We start from the raw sequence: 16766 nt of genomic DNA, 5'->3' as shown, positions 1-16766 counted from the left end.
CAATTAAAGTTTATTTGTATATCGCTTTTCACGATGCAAATCGATGAAAAGCAGCTTTACAGAAAATTAAACTTTCTACATTATATTTTCTACATTACATTATATGCCCATTCAAAGTGTGGGGGCACGTGCCCCCTCAGATTTTTGAGCCAAGTGGATTTTTCAGTTTCCAAAAGACAAAAAATAGCTGATTAATATATTTTTTTATTTGATACAATCACACCGACGGGATTAGAACGTTCAGTGCCTCTTATCATCAGCTGCTAAATTCAAATCTGCATTTGCTGGCTGGCGCTGAGCCAGATACAGACTCGTTTTTACAGCACTGCGCATTATAACCACACAAGATGCTGTTGGGCTTATGAATGCAATGACCAATCAGAGGCGTTAGGATAAGTCATCGCTAAAATTACAGTGTTTTCTTCACTCGCTCACTGACTGAATACCTCTTTCTGGCGAATTCTCTTGTCAGAAACAACAAAGTGCAAATGTGCATACGAATCTGTAAGATATTAATTTCATAGTGTAAACAGCTTCAGTGATTTTAATGGGAGTTTTTGAGAGTGCTTGAACTCTAGACTGTCAGTGAAAATGTTCTTTGATAATGTAAATGTTCTTTGCTCTCTTTCTGTACAATGAAAGTGTTATGATTAGTAGCCTAACTTGCAGTGTTTTTATTCAATTAAATTCTGTTAAATTCACATTAAATGTAAAGTCAGTCATATTAAAAATGTTATAGCATGACACCCATAAACAGACAGGTTTTTTTGCATAATAGATTACATTATTAGGTTACTTTGACCATCTCCCACTATCAACATAATCTATAAAGGTGAGAATCAAGATATTTCACGATTTTCAAGATATAGATAATGCGTTTGGGAATGTTTTGAATAAAAAGAAAAAACTAAATAAAACATAAGTGTTGTTGTGGCTGCTGTGTGTCACATGACGACCCCCTCCCAACTCATGCCCCCTCAAAAATAATGAGTGCGTGATGCCCCTAACAGAGGTCACTAATTACATCATTACATAGGTAAGCAAGATTCTGATTGGTAGATAAACACATCTCCACACATGGACATAAGACTCGAAGCATATCTTCTAGTGATTATTTTGGTGACAAGTGATCAGAGGTCAGACGCAATAGGTCTCTCCAGAGACGTATATCTGTTACCCTGGACATCAGGGTGACGGCAAATGATGATTTCCTCCTAGAGCTCTCTCTCTGCATCTAGCTGCAATGATAGACATTCACATACATACGCAGAGAACACTAATCTGTACTTCAAGGTTGCCGGGCTGTGCCCTGAATCTTATCAAATATGGTTAACTACACACACACAATGAGAGCAGATTCTTAGAGAGTAAAAAGGCAGACTAAAGCCATATTCAACTTATTTTCTAACATGCATAAATGTAAATATTCATAATTATTCAAGAAATATTATAATTAATATTATTAGGCCATTGTAGATCTGCGATCCACTCCTTCAGAAGGCTAGCATCATCTAAGGTCTTCTGGGGAGGTTGGCATCATCTTTTCTCAGGTGTTCGGTCATCTCAGGTCTTTGTAAGGGCTGGATCCAGACTGAAGCTTGTGGCAGAAACAGAGTAATAGAGAAAAATTAGCATAGCTGCTGTTCCAACGAAGCAAGAAAATTGTGTTCTACCCAAGCAAAAGAATGAAAATGTGCATTTGATCAGATGTACATGTGAGGGAAGAAATTATTTGATCCCCTGCTGATTTTGTACATGACAACTGACAAAGAAATGATCAGTCTATAATTATAATGATAGGTTTATTTGAACAGTGAGAGACAGAATAACATCAAAAAAATCCAGAAAAACACATATCAAAAAAGTTATAAATTTATTTGCATTTTAATGAGTGAAATAAGTATTTGATCCCCTATCAATCAGCAAGATCTTCTAGCTCCCAGGTTTCTTTTATACAGGTAATGAGCTGAGATTAGGTTTTACTTTTTTTACTAATCTCAAAAACGCTTTTTTGAAATGCGTTTTTCTGGATTTTTTGTTGTTGTTGTTGTTGTTGTTATTCTGTTTGTCACGGTTCAAATAAACCTACCATTAAAATTATAGACTGATCATTTCTTTGTCAGTGGGCAAATGTACAAATTCAGCAGGGGATCAAATAATTTCTTCCCTCACTTAACTGAAGTACAAGGTTATGACATTCATTATGTGAATGCTTGGCTAAAAACGAGTCTTTAATCTAGATTTAAACAGATAGAGTGTGTCTGATCCCCAAACGTTATCAGGAAGGCTATTTCAGATTTTGGGAGCCAAATGTGAAAAAGCTCTACCTCCTTTAGTGGACTTTGCTATCCTAGGTACTACCAAGAGTCCAGAGTTTTGCGACCTTACGGAGCGGGATGGATTGTAGCGTGATAAAAGACTAGTTAGTCACGCAGGAGCCAAACCGTTTAGGGCCTTAACTAGTAATCATTTGTAACTGATACGGAACTTAATAGGTAGTCAGTGCAGAAAATGTAAAATTAGGGTAATATGATCATATTTTCTTGACCTGGTAAGGACTCTAGCTGGATTTTGGACTACCTGTAGCTTGTTTATTGAAGATGCAGGACAACCACCTAGCAGTGCATTACAATAGTCCAGTCTAGAGTCTTTGTTGGTCGCATGTTCCGTAATTTGGCATTGTTTGTACGATGGAGGAATGCTATTTTTATAACATGAGAAATATGATTTTCAAAAGACAAGTTGCTGTCTAATATAACACTCAAATTTTTGAAGTAACAGTACATCCGTCTAGATGCAAATTGTAATCTACGAGATTATGTGTACTGTTTTTTGTTTGTTTTTAAGTGTGTATTATCCTACTGAGAAATTCAGTCCAAGAAATGTCTGTTTTATCCACATGTGCATTTCGAATGCCTTTAAGATAAATTGCCAAGGAATAGCACACTTGATTAATTCCAGCAGAAACTATAACAGCAAAATATAGTTTTTAAGACATTTGAAATGCAGAACTCATCAAAGCTTTAGCAGACAGGCTATTTGTGGCACGCCTTTCCAGAACCAATGCCTACAAAATGTGGTGTGAAACAAAAACCCTATTCCTGGTGTCAAATGTTCCTGCTGTTTAAACCAACACACAGTTTGCTTTTAACACTTGTTAAATATGTAAAGGTGAACTTTGATGCCAAATGTTTTCAAAAACTGCTCAAATGTATTCTGAGGCAGCCACATTATAAATGAAAACAGCAGGTATATATTTGGGGAATGTGGTGGTCTTATCTGCTTTATTAGTGATATACAGCACAATAGGTGCCAGAAGTGTGCTCATTAAAATAACACATCTAAGACACCTGCATTTTTCTACTAAAGCCAAATATGGATTTTATTTTTATGGCTTTTCCTCCTCCCTCTGCCCAACATATTGTAAGATTCTGAAAACAGAACTTATATTGCCAAGCATTCCGCCAAAGATACTAATTTCTCCTTGTTTATAACAGTTGTCAAAATCTGGAAATGTGGAGCAACGCAATTATGAGAACACCTTATATAAGGTAATTAGAGAAATAACCAGCTTAGAAACTCTCAGGGGAAATTATTTATATTCATGAATAAAACATCAGTTCAAGCTTTTTCACAGTTCAATCAAGTAATGACAAAACAAGTTCACCCACAGGCCTATAAATTGAGAGTATGAAAGATAAAAGGGGCAAAATATGTAATTCAGGACCATCTTTAGTACAATACTGCCTCTTATAAAAGGACATATTTTTTATGTTGTTTAAACACCTTCAACGTTATATCTAACATTACAGCTCAGTTTTCTGATATGTACTGTGATCAGCAATATGAACCTCCAAAGTTGTTATAAATTATGGTTCATAATTTAGAAAGAACAGAACCAGGAGTGAAAAAACAATCTACATTTAACATGGCCTGCTGGCATTGCTATGACAACACAGTAGTCTTCTAGCAGTCCCAGGGTAAGATTTCCAGACTTTTGATTTGCTTATTTTACAAACGCTGTGAAAGAATTATTTAAACACCCAACCATGACACCATATTCTTTGTGACTGACAGCAGGACAGAAGAACCGTGCATTTTCAATGCAAAATTCCACTAGCTGTTTTCCCATTTCAATTACTTTGTTATTTTTAGCTGATGGACTGTTAATATGCCAGAGGCATTGTGGAATAATATGGTGTATATATAGTCATATAGTGTATAACAAGGTGTGTTGAGTAATATGCCCATAAACTGACCCTTAAAACATATTGGAAGGTTATTTAACTGCAGTATTCTTCTTTCCAGCCTTTTCCATTTAAGTTCATTAAAAGTCTTACTGTACTGTCCTGCTGCTTTCCATCACATCTTTGTATATGTGTGTATGCAGGGTTTTTTTTCAATCATGCTATCAAATGTCTCTGGTCACTGTCTTTTGCAGGGCCACTTGGCCCATAAGCAGCTACAGGTTTACTAAGAACAGGTCAGTTGGATTATATTCTATGGATGCCTTTGCCATCTCTCCAGGGGCTGCCATAGGAGTAGAATAGGTTAACTTTTGTGCTGTGATTGTGAAATAAACGGACTGAGCTGAGCTGAAAACTTACCGTATATGAGATAAGTTGTTCTCTCTGACTGGCTGGAGCTTTTCTCATGTTAGCATGTGCAGGATGTTATTGTAAAGCCCATGTGGAACCATTTGATGGCTCCTGGTTTAATTCTCCCTGTGTGGACAGCAGTAATACTCACCAAACCTCTCCGATACATGTCCTGGAAGGATAATGACTGTCAAAGTTGTATGTGTGTACTTAAAAATATGTTTCATATGTTTTATGTGTTTCATATGTGTTTTGGCAATGTACTGTGTATGTATCAGGAGGAATGGCAGGTGTTTAGAGATAATGATCATCAAATCATCAAAGTTTACTACTGGTGGCAAGCACAATAAATCCAGAATTTTGCAGTCATGGTGTGTGTCATTATTGGAACAGATTTTAATTGACAGCCAATCCAACAATAAAAAATCACATCTGGCTACTCCACTGTTTGAAGCCAAAATCAGGGCTGAAGTGAAAAGATTCCCAAAATGTCTCTTTGTTCTAATGGCTCTGTGAACTTTTTTTTTTTTTTTTTTAAATAAGACGTTTGTATTGTGTAACTTACATTTTAGGAACAACATCGCACGTTACTGTTAATGTTTTGCTCCACAAATGAAAATGGTTCCACAGTATAATGAACTGTATCACACACCAGTAGTGGCATTTAATTCGTAATTGAATCATTGTTTCTGAATGATTAAATCCCTTGCAATGCACAAAAGACAGTATTGACACCACCTACCAGTAAAGTTGGTATCAGGTAATCAGCATCACTCAGCAGTTTTGTTTCGTTGCCAAATGATTTGTGTGTGTGTGTGTGTGTGTGTGTGTGTGTGCAAATTGTTGAATGCATGACTCAGTATTCAAAAATTGGAAATAATAAAATTGAAAATTATCGTCCATTTTTGTTCCACAAATGAAGATAGTTCCACAGTAGAATGAACCATTACATGTTTTCGAGTATTGCATAGCAGTAGCATTTCATTCCAAAATGAATCATGATTCAATGATTCATAATACACAAAAGGCAGTAGTCACTTGTCGCCACCTACTGGTGAAGTTTGTATTTGTAACTTACATTTTAGACACAAAATTGTGTTGCTGTCATTTTTTTGCTCTGCAACAGAAAATATTTCCACAGCAGAATTAACCAGTTTGCGTCTTTAAGCATCGCACAATAGTGTCATTTCGTTCTCGAATTATTCATTGTTTTTGAACAAATTGGCTGAATGAGTGGTTCAGTGACTCGTAAAACACAAAAGACAGAATTCTGACAATACTGACTAATTTGATATTGGGTAACCCACATTTTACACACAATATTGCGAATTATGTCTGTTTTTGGTTCGCAAACAAAAACAGTTCAACTGTCATGTGTCTCCGAACACTGCACAAGAGTGTCATTTCAGTGCCAAATGAATCATCGATTTTGAATAAACTGATTGAATATATGATTCAGTGTCTCCGAACACTGCACAAGAGTGTCATTTCAGTGCCAAATGAATCATCGATTTTGAATAAACTGATTGAATATATGATTCAGTGTCTCCGAACACTGCACAAGAGTGCCATTTCAGTGCCAAATGAATCATCGATTTTGAATAAACTGATTGAATATATGATTCAGTGGCTCATTACACATAAAGACTTTTTACTTGTTGCCCCCACTGGCGGTTGAATTAATTATTCAATGACTCATAATACTCAAATGACAGTGGTCACTTGGCGCCACCTACTTGGTGAAGTTGGTATTGGGAAACCTACATTTTAAACAATGTAGTGAGTCACTGTCAATTTTGGCTCCACAAAAAAAAAAAAAAAGTTCACTGTCACATGTCTCCAAATCCCCACCACTAATGCACAAATCTAAATCTGAACAATTAGTGATACAAACAGAGAAAAGTCCCAGTTATGTTGGACTAAATCTTTTTGGAACCCTCTTCAACCAATCAAATTTGAGGACCAGAACTAACTGTTGTATACATTTCACTCAGTGGCATTTGCTTAGTGGTTTTAAATCATGATAATTATAATTTAAAATATTTAGCATGATGACTAAAGTGCAGTTTCTCACACTCTTGCTCTCATTGTCACTCTTCCTGTGGTCACAGATTTATTGCCAACACTCTCTGCTAATCTCCCTGTTCAAAACCAGTCCAGAAATGCTTGTGTTTGTGTAAACAGTGCAATTTCACTCTGCTAATGGATATTGGCAGTCTTTATTCTGGCTCTAGTTAGATGTGAAGTTCCAGAAAAAAAAAGTGATGATAAATCCTTTCAGACAAAATGAACCCTCATTCTCATTTTCCTTTTGTCTGTACTCATTAGAAATAAAACTGAAAAAAAAAAAAATTTTTAAGTGTCATAATAATATTATTTGTTTGCACCATGTTATCTGACATGGCAACATTGTTTTTCCATTTGAAAAGCACACAGTTTAACGGTCCAACCTTCACAACACAGCTGTGCATGTTTGCATTCGTTCCACTGTGTGTCAGCAAAAGCCGATGAGTCAGTATGAAGTTATTTAGACGTTTGAGGGCAAAATTTGTTTTTTGTAGTTGTACATGTCAATGGGATCTGTGACTGATTCCAGTGAATAAAAAAGCCAATTCTACCTCTCCACTTTCACATCCCTCCACTAGAGGGAGTGACACATATTCTGAGCTTTGCTTTTTGAGGAAAAAGAGTGTGAAATATGAGTCTCAGTATATCATTATGGAAACTGTCTGGGATATATTCACAGAGAATCCATTCAATATACTAAGAACAAACAATAGGGCAATTATTGTTAATGATTTGCGTGAGTATTTATGTGTGTTTGTATGTACCGGAGAGCTTGCATTGGAGACGACCCTGGCAAATGACATTGGCATGGCACCATTCACATGAATGGCGTCCTTCCACTTTACAACATTGTGGGAGCCTTTTCTTCAAGACATTTTTATTTCAGTTGAATTTTCCCTTCGTAATCGACCGTCAGTAGGTCATTGAGTTCAGAAGTTTCCACAATACATTCCCACTGCATCTATATACACTGTTCAAATGCCAAATGAGGGTTCGATTTATTAGTTAATATAGAAAAAAAAAATCACAAAGAAATAGCAAGTAACGTTGAATTAAACATATAAAAAATATAAATAATAGCGCTTCTATGATCAAGTAATTCTGAGCTATAGTCATTTACATAAGTGTCAATTCTCCCTGTAGAGAACAGATTGGCTCTCGCTGACCGCAAAGCTTTGACTGGGTGCCTAATGACAGGAGAGGTTGACTCAGGGCTCTGTGGAGTGTATAGCATGATTGTATGAGTGCATTTAAGTATGCATGGAGTGAGATCACACAGTGTGAGTAGTTGGCACAGTGCTAGAAATAAGCTGCACATCTGTAAGACACCACTATGGAGATTATCAGCTGCAAGGAAAACAACCAGACACATACATACACACACCTGCTTTGCTATTACATCACCACTTCTGCAGGAGCTGGAGGTCACACCTGCAGGTGAACCGTGTAGGGAGAGGCTTTTTTAAAATCAGTGCTCTCGGTTTTCACTGTGGTGTAAAACAGGCAAATGACGTAAACAAGGCAGTTGTGATCTGGGATGGTTGAAATGTATTTATTTATTTGGTTTAACATGTTTGTTTTTTTTGCCCATTTTTGTTAAAACTTTTTTATATTTGTCTCACGTGTGTCTGCATCTAAACTGTGAAAATTAATGTTAAAGTGTTAGTTCACCCAAAAATTTAAATTATGTCATTAATTACCCACCCTCATGTCCTTCCAAACCTTTAAGACCTTCGTTCATCTTTGGAACACAAATTAAGATATTTTTTGATGAAATCTGAGAGCTTCCTGACCCTGCATAGACTACAATGCAACTGAAATGGACAAAAGGACACCGTTAAAATAGTCCATGTGACATCAGTGGTTCAACCGTGATTTTATGAAGCTACGAGAATACATTTAAACAAAATAAAACAAACAAAATAAAAATAATGACTTTATTCAACAATTATTTTCTTCCGCATCATCCTCTGGCATTATCGAGAGTACCATGATGGATTTCTCTCGGATTTCATCAAAAATATCTTCATTTGTGTTCTGAAGATGAACAAAGGTCTTATGGGTTTGGAAGGACATGAGGGTGAGTAATTAATGACAGAATTTTCATTTTTGGGTAAACTATCCCTTTAACATTCATTTTCACAGTTTAGATTCAAACAAGTCCAAAATAACTTTAATTTGGCGCAGACACATGTGAGACAAATATAAAAAAGATTGAAGGATTTAATTTTTGGGTGAACTATCCCTTTAAGTGCATGTGCTGTTTCAACCTACCCCATGCTGAACAGCCATGTGTCTATATCTCACCAAAATTCTAGTCAGTTTAAAAATTGATGGGCATTTATTTTGTTAAACAAATGTACTTGTTAGAAATAAGTTCAACATTTTTAAAGTATTATTTATTTTTCATTTTAAGCATTCAAAATTAAAAAGCATTACATTCCAAATGGGCAAATCCAGCAAGCTGAAAAATATATTGAACAATTAATAATTAGAAAATGTATAATCAGAGTGTGTGCATGTTCTAAATAGGGTAAAATATCAGATTATTCAGTCTGTGGATGCAATAGAACTGAACAAGTCAGAAAATGTGTAGGCCCATTGACAAACTATGATAATGATAACTATAAAGATAACTATAAGATAACTGCCACTGGATAATAATGTTCCATTTATTCAACTTGATCTAGTAAAAAAAACCCTAACTTTTCATAGTTTAGCAAACAGGTGGTGAATTTGTACGATTTGATTCTAACTCACTTCTAACTCCACACCTAAACTTAAAGAGGCATGATCTGATCGTATGAAAACATATGTATGAGATCACAAATTCATACAAATTCACCAATTCTAACTCACACTGAGGATGACGATCATGTATGAAAGTGATTTCATCCAACACCTTGTGTTACAAGCATCTGTCTGTAAATTTGTTCTGTTGTAAACTGTTAAAAAGTTGCGTTGCAACACCATGAGCTGTAGGGGATTTTCTTACAACTGCTGTTTTTAACTGATCATTTTATGTCAGTTTAATGGACTAACTGAAGGTAATTATTCAAACATTTCATTTGACGCACAACTTTTGAAAACACACATCTGTTTATATATTTCTAAAGTGTTCTATTTCTCACCAGCTTTGTGCTTAAGATTATACATGCTACATAGTGGCAAATGGCTTTGTAAGGGTTGTATACAAAAGCACTGTATGTGTTTATCCTTGGATGTCAATGTTAGATGAATAACTTCCTGTGTGTGACTGCAGTTAAACCACCCAGATAGAGTCCATGCAACTGCACCAAAGGCACGTCTTTCCAGACTGTGAGAGAGATTGTGCGAGGCTTGAATTGGATGTATACAGCGACCCACTAACTTGCCAGTTCTGATGGAATACAATGGAAAGTGTGTCAGTTTCACAGTCTGGCTCCCAGAGCTGCTGTGATATTGAGACTGAAATAAGGTGTCCAAGTGGAGCTGTTTGGATTAAGCCACTCTCTAATGTTTCTCTTTCCCTGTCTCTCACACCCTCTTTTCTCCCTCTCTCTCTCTTGTTTCATTTCATTAATCATGCTAAAGTGCTTCAATCTGGGCAAGTGCTTTATTTTAATGCTTTTTCTATTACTTTGTTTATTGGTCCTTTCTCCATCCTGTGTTTTTTTGTGATTTTAGTCTGTTGGTAGTGTAGGCTGTAAGATATATATGTGAAAAAAAAGAAGATGACCTAGTAGCACAGATTCAGCGCAATAGCAAATAATAGTTTTTCCCTCATTTTTACATCTTCCCCTCAGAAATGTCATTCAACTTTCAATGCAATTTATGTGTAAAGCACTTTTTACAACCACACAGCATTGCTCCAGAGTAGCTTTAGAAAAAAATTGAAAAAATAAAGAAGATCAAAGGAAAACAAAAGATGATCTCCATTGTAAACTCCAAATTGAACAAGGCAAAGGCAACATTAGGATGTTTCATTGGATGAGGAATATGATGTGGAATACCTTCTCAGCAACTGTCTTTGACAATGACAAACCTGACAATGACTATTTGTAGCACAACCGAAGAAAATCTTTGACTATGAAGTTGCATTAAGTAAAAATTGAGTTTAAAACTTCAGATGCAATTTTGGTTGGTTCCTCTGAAACAACAAAGACTGATTTCAGAAGACCTTATTTCATGAAATACTATACAAAAGACCACTGCTCTGATTACCATCGATATCAGCTGTAATTTCAGGTGGTTCTAAATAAAGTCACCGTCTAGTGTTTTGTTTCTTTCTTGAGACACGAAAGCTTTGTAGATGATTTATACCGCTATTTATTTGATTCTTTTTTTTTCAATTCAGAGAGGTAAGTGGTTTGGGAATAAAGCAGTGTTCATGATTTATGTTAGACTCACACAGCTCACCTGTGAGTGATTTGCTACAGCGCCACGAGAGGCCACAGATTTAGCCTTGCATTTGCAAGAAACCCAAGGTAATCTCTGTTACTCACACATGATTATGACTTTTCCAGTAAGCTATCAGTTAGCTGCAGTACAGTCCTAGCTAACAAAATATGTTCTATGAATGTTTTGCTAACAGTCTTTGAATGTTTAAAAAATGTTAGACTAAAACGTTTACAAAGAAATGTTCCATGAACAATGAATGAATATTTTTGTGCTAACATTTTAAGAACAATTTTAGACCAGATAACTTTGAATGAACGCTCGGTCACACTTTTTTTAAGGTCCAATTCTTGTTACCAACAAACCATTAACTATGACTTTTGCCTCAATAAACTCCTAATTTGCTGCTTATTAATAGATATAAGGTAGTTGTTAAATTTAGGTATTGGGTAGGATTAAGGAAGTAGAATATGGTCCTGCAGAATATGTGTTTTATAAATACTAATAAACAGCCAATATGTTAATAATAGGCATGATAAGAAACGTCTTAGGTTACGTATGTAACCCCAGTTCCTCGAGGGAACGAGACGCTGCGTCTGGAGACACTTTGGGGACCAGCTGATGACCAGCTGGTATAAAAGCACGTGCGGTGAAACCGGCGTCAGCTTCTAGAATGAAGCAAGCGCTGGCAGGGATGCCGGAAGTGTGGCCTCGAGACGCAGCGTCTCGTTCCTCTTCAGGAACTCGAGCTGTGTCTGGAGACGCTTTGGGGAACAAGATATCCACGCTGCCAGACTTACCAATCCCTGCCCAGTGTGTATCCATGCGGAGCACATCTAGGGCAAGAGGACGGAAGAGCCTGGAGTGGCCCGCATGTCCAGGCTCTAGAACCTGACAAAGGTCAGGGTCGTAGACCTTCCCGCAGCGTTGCAGATGCCCTGTATTGGGACACCTGCAAGGAAGGCCTTGGAGGCTGCCACACTCCTAGTGGAATGAGCCTTGACTCCCATCAGCGAGGGGAGGTCAGAGGACTCGTAGGCAATGTGAATGGCATCGACAATCCACCGACTGAGGGTCTGCTTTGAAGCAGGAAGACCTCTCTTAGGGGGACCTTAACAAATCAGCAGTTGGTCCGCCCTTCTCCACAGGGCAGCTCTGTGGACGTATGTGTCCAGTGCTCGCACTGGACACATACAGTTAAGCCTTTGCTGGTCAGGTTCCCGAAAGGGAGGAGGACTGAAGGCCTGCAGTACGACAGGCTGTGACAGGCTGTGGCGTGACGGAAGGAACTCTGGGGATGTACCCTGCACGAGGGTACAAAAAGGCTTTGGCCATTGCCGGGCGCAAAGTCCAAGTGAGTAGGGGCCACTGACAGGGCCTGCAGATCCCCAACTGTCTTTAGAGAAGAAATCGCCAGAAGAAACACTGTCTTCAGGGTGAGACGGCGATCCAAGATCTCCTCAATATGCTCGAAGGGAGGCCTACAGAGAGCATCCAACACCACAGCCAAGTCCCAAGGAGGAATCCGGGACCGTACTGGGGGCCTTAGCCTCAGTGCACCACGGAGGAAACGTGTAACTAGGGGATGTCTACCCACTGACTGTCCACCGAGAGAGGCGTGGTAGGCCGAAATCGTCGCCACAAAGACCTTCAAGGTGGAGTCGGTTAACCCTGCGGAGAGTCGAGCCTGCAGTAATTATAGCACTGTACCAACCGGGCAGTTAACTGGGTCGAGCTGGCGATCTCTGCACCATGAAGTGAAGAGTCTCCACTTCAGGGCGTACAGTTTCCTCGTTGAGGGAGCTCTGGATTGGAGGAAGGTCTCAACCTCGGTTGAGAGACTGGAAGCTATGATCCGTGCCCCCTCAGGGGCCACACCCACAGCCTCCATAACTCCGGGCGGGGGTGCACAAGGGTGCCTGTGAGAGGAGATCCCTCCTGACTGGAATTTCCCATGAAGAGCAGTCGAGGAGGGAAATCAGGTCCGAGAACCACACTCGGCCCGGCCAGAACGGAGGCTACTAGCAGAAGCCGGACCCTGTCCCAGCACACTCTCTCCAGAACTCCGGGGAGCAGAGCAATCGGGGGGAAGGCGTACAGACGAAGTCTCGGCCACATCTGTACCATGGCATCCAGCCTCAGTGGAGCTGGATGAACTAAAGAGTACCAGAGGGGACATTGAGCTGTCTCCTGAGTGGCAAAGAGGTCCACCTGAGGCTGGCCAAACACTCTCCAGATCTGCTTCACCACCTCGGTGTGAAGCATCCATTCCCCGTGCCATGGCCCCTGTCTCGACAGGATGTCTGCTCCCACATTGAGATGCCCAGGGATGTAAACTGCTCTTAATGAGAGAAGTTTGCCCTGGGACCACACAAGGATCTGGTGCGCCAGCCTGTACAGGGGGTGTGACCGCAGACCTCCTTGGTGGTTGATATAAGAGACCACCGCTGTGTTGTCGGTGCGCACCAACACATGGTGATCTCTTAGGTCTGGGAGAAAGTGTTTCGGAGCCTGAAACACGGCCAGCATCTCCAGCCGGTTGATGTGCCAAGCGAAATGGTGACCCCTCCAAAGGCCGCGGGCAGGGTGGCCACTCATGACCGCTCCCCAACCGGTGAGGGACGCATCCGTCGCTAGCATTACGCGGCGACACCGAGCTCCCAGCACCGGGCCCTGAGACAAGAATCAAGGTTGTCTCCACATGTCTAAGGCACGTAGGCACCGCCGCGTGACCTTGATCATGCGAAGCGGGTTTCCCCTCAGGGAGAACCCCTTGGTCTTGAGCCACCACTGTAGGGGTCTCATGTACAGCAGGCCAATAGGTATCACGTTGGACGCAGCTGCCATCAGACCCAGCAGTCTCTGAAACTGCTTGACAGTGAGTGACTGGCCTTCTTGCACTCTCCTGACCACCATGAGGATCGACTCAATCCGAGCAGGGGACATACGTGCCTGCATCGTGGTCGAATGCCACACCACACCAAGATAAGTGGTTCTCTGTAATGGAAAAAGAACACTCTTCTTGGCGTTCAGTCTTAACCCCAACACTTTCATGTGAGCGAGAACAACATCTCGGTGTTGAGCCGCCATCCGCTCTGATTGAGCGAGAACCAACCAATCGTCGATGTAATTGAGTATGCGGATGCCCTGTAGCCACAGCGGAGCTAACACAGCATCCACACACTTTGTGAAAGTGCGGAGTGAGAGCCGAAGGGAAGAACCCGATACTGGTAAGCTTTGCCCCCGAAAGCAAACCTCAGGAATTTTCTGTGAGTGGGAAGGATGGAGACATGGAAATATGTGTCTCTTAGATCGCGACAAACCAGTCCTCGGACCTGATTTGAGACACGACCTGCTTGAGTGTAAGCATCTTAAACTTCAGTCTGCTGACTGAGCGGTTCAACTGACGCAGATCTAAAATGGGACGCAACCCTCCATCCTTCTTTGGAACTATGAAGTACTGGCTGTAGAACCCGGATTCTCTTTCGTGAGGAGGAACCACCTCGATGGTCTCCTTCCTTAAGACAGTATCTACCTCTTGTTCCATTACCAGAGCCTGCTTGGGGCCCACCAGAGTGGAATTCACCCCGTTGAATTGAGGCGGACGAGAACCGAACTGGATTCTGTAGCCTCTCTCTACAGTGCGCAGGACCCACTAAGACACGTTTGGTAGTAGTTTCCACACTGCAAAATAGTCTACTAAGAGAACCAGTCTCTCGAGACTGGCTTCTGGTGTAATCAGAGCTGCCCCAGAGACCCCCGAAGGGGTGGCGAGCATCCCAGTTCCACTACGTTTCTGGGCAGAAGAAACTGGGATATATGCTCGCTGGAGATTGCAGCTCCCTGGAACACCGAACATGGCAGCGTTGGCACACCAATCTCCTGAGGGCACTGAGGAGAAATGGCCACAGAATACGGCGGTGTATGCCGCTCTTCCGCAGCGGGACCTGCCCTCATGAGTTCTGGGCCATGGGCACCAGGACGGCCTCAGCCGAAGTCTCCTATCGAATCGACTGTTCTCAGACCCGTCATCTTCTAGGAATACTAGACTGGTAGAACCAGAGCCTGCAACGCAGGACCCAATGAGACACGCTTGGCAGGGGCTCCCACACCGCCTCGGCAACGCACGCTGCAACAGCGAGCTCTCACTCAAAGGGGGGAAGAACCGCACCGCGGGCTTCCAGCCCCGAGCGAGAGCGCTAGCTCTGGGGAATGCCGGTGGAGATAGGGCGAACCCGTCTCCAACCCATCCGCCAGATTTAAGTGCGATCCCCGCAATCTCACTCACAGCGGCGGGACCAGAACCGCGAGATCCTCGTTCACAATAATTCCTCTCTCTCTGGGGGGAAGAAACCGCGGTGCGGGCTTCCGAACTAAGAGAGTGGGTGCTGGATCTGATGGAAAGGACGAAGATAGGGGATCGCCCGTCTTCATTCCCTCCACCTGATCAATCTCCCCACGAGCGCAGCCGCCGCCCCACACTTTTCGGCGAAAGCGGGGCCGGTACCACGAGAAACGCTGGTGAAAGCTCCCTTCTTAAAGAGAGCCCTCTGAGTGCAAGCATACGCAGTGACAAACGCTCACAAAGCAGGCAGTCAGCTCCCTCAAGAGAGCTCCCTCTCAAGCAGACCACACACGGACTGTGTGCATCCCCAGCAGTGAAGAACACACAGCCTGTAATGTGATCTGTTCTTGCCCAAGTGCTAGTTCCCTGCACTTAAAGACACTGTGGAGCTTATTTCAAGTGACTGTAAAACAAACAACACTAAATAAGACTTACCTCATAGATGGACAGACACACACAGAGTAGCGGTTGCTGAATGACAAAAAGCTAACGCCGGTTTCACCGCACGTGCTTTTATACCAGCTGGTCATTACGTCACCTCGCCCGTGACGTCTCACCCATCCTTTGGACAGATTTCACTTGTATTCAGAGCCGGTTACGCTGAAGGCGTCCCCAAAGTGTCTCCAGACGCAGCTGGAGTTCCTGAAGAGGAACTAGTTAATAGTGAGTATTGGTGCTTATACTAAAGTCTTACAGAACGTTCTATTAATGTTACTGGTAAAACATTTGTTCATATCTTTGAAAGAACCTTGCCCGAACATTGGACAAAGTTTTGGGGTATTTTTTTTTTTACAAGTAGCAGTGTAGCTAACACAAAAAATGTCATTGCGTCAATAATTAATGTAAAATCTCTGGCTCATTCAAACTTCAGCTTGTTAGTTAAAAAATTCACTTATATATGCAGACCTGTAGGTCTGATTTTAGTGAATTGGTTTGTTTAGACAGTTTAAAAAAAGTCCCAAATGCAAAATACTCAATCAAATGATGCTGTTTATTGCTATATTTTCGAAGTTTGATGGTGTCACCCTCTTTGAAATGTTGTTTTTGATTCAGAGAAACGCTGCTCTGAATGTAATAAATTCTAATATGTGTATTTAAAAATATAATGGCTCCTTAGGATCTTTTTGACTTGCAGAATAATGCCCAATCGTCCCCATCAAAGATAAGTAGAAAACACCCAACTTTCATTAAGATAATATTACATGAAATATGAAGAGAAACAGTGATAAATGTATAAAGTACATCAAGTCTGTGGTGGTCTTTGCAATTGTAAGGGTCTCACCGCAGGCCAGATAAAGCACTTGCATTCATAATATTGATGTTATTGCATCACAGTTCTTGGCGCTCAGAGTTTCACTCTGTCATTCACTGGCCTTTCG

The sequence above is a fragment of the Barbus barbus genome (genome assembly GCF_936440315.1).
Source record: "Barbus barbus genome assembly, chromosome: 21".
NCBI lineage: Eukaryota > Metazoa > Chordata > Actinopteri > Cypriniformes > Cyprinidae > Barbus > Barbus barbus.
Note: the sequence above shows the minus strand (reverse complement) of the source record.